Consider the following 1,583-nt stretch of genomic DNA (forward strand, 5'->3'; position numbering starts at 1 on the left):
CTCAAATTCTCGAAAACAGGCTAATAACCTGTCTTATGGGGGTACATTACCTTAAGGCAGATAAGCGTCTCTGGATAGATGCGGTGACAAGGACTTCCTGGGTTACCATTGTCCTTAAGATATTGTGAACATCTGGCATTACATTAATATGTATTTGTGTGTGTGTGTGTGTGTATGTGTGTGTATGTGTATGTGAGAGTATAAATTGGTGTGTATTCTTTTGAATATATGTGTATTTCTTTTAAAATAATTTGCACTGTCTTAGTCAATTTTCTGATGTTTTAATAGAATAAACTTATGAACAATAAATATGTATTTGCTTCTTGGTTAAGGATGCCTGCCAGACATCCATGGCCTTAGTGTCTGCTGAGATTCTCTGTGCTGTGTCAGGGCCTGACAGAAGGGCAAGACAGCAGCACAAGACAGAGGATGGAGCTAAAAAGCACGTGCAAAAGAGAAAGGCTTCTATAACTAACCCACTCCTACCACACTGCCGTTAACCAACTTAAAAGGGTGTGGCTTGAATGCCCTGATTTCCCCTTGAAAGTCTCCCCTCTTAATTGCATTACAATGATGATTAAATTTCAGCAGGTGTTTTGAAGGGGACATTCAAACATAGTATAGATGTATCCTTTGAAATAAAACATTGCACAAGCATTCTATTGTGGTTTTAGTTTTTCCAGATAATACAACAATGAAATCTTTGCTCATCCAGGTCTTCATTTTCTTACTGCATAGTCTTCTAATTATCAATATCATGGTTTGGGGCCAATAGAAAGAGTGATAGTTATAACTCATAATAACTATAGAAAACTAAATATTGCATCTAAGATAAACAAAGTGACTTGTAAGTAACAAAAGGATTCTTACAAGTTTCTATTCAATAGTTGATATTTTGAGGAATTTGGTATATGAGAAATAAGTTTTAAGTTTAGTCATGTGCATTAGTTACTTTTCTGTTGCAGTGATAAAACACTGTGACTGAGGGAATTTACAAAAGGAAGTGTTTGAGCTTACATTTCCAGAGGAATCAGAATCCATCATGGTGGGGAGGCATGGTGGCAGACGTGACTGGAGCAGAAAGAGGAGCACTCACATCTTCAAGAAAGTGCAGAAAGCAGAGAGCAACTGGAAATCCAGCAATGCTTAAGAACTCTCAAAGTCTGCCCCGAGTGATGTGCTTCTCAGGCATGACCAAACCTCCTAAAGCCTCCCAAAACAGTGCCACCAACTGGGTACAAAATGTTCAAATAGTTGTAGCCTATGGGGGACATTCTCATTCAAACCACCACACCAAGGTTAAGTATATAAAAACAACCCTAATATTAGGAAAACGTATTGAGGTAGTTATTTCCAGTTCTGTGCAGCACCTCTGATAGTATTTCCACCATAATACAAGAGCAGTATCCTCTTGGCTCACAGCATAGGCATGGGAGGGAAGAGGAGAGCAAGCCACAGCTTTGAGACCCAGAACCCATGAGCATGAGCATGCTCTGGTTTCTCTCTCTCTCTCTCTCTCTCTCTCTCTCTCTCTCTCTCTGTCTCTGGCAAAATAACTTTTTTTTGCTCTCACTCACTTTTGA

Source organism: Nannospalax galili, unplaced genomic scaffold, assembly GCF_000622305.1.
Source record: "Nannospalax galili isolate Female #2095 unplaced genomic scaffold, S.galili_v1.0 scaffold1191, whole genome shotgun sequence".
In the NCBI taxonomy this organism is placed as follows: domain Eukaryota; kingdom Metazoa; phylum Chordata; class Mammalia; order Rodentia; family Spalacidae; genus Nannospalax; species Nannospalax galili.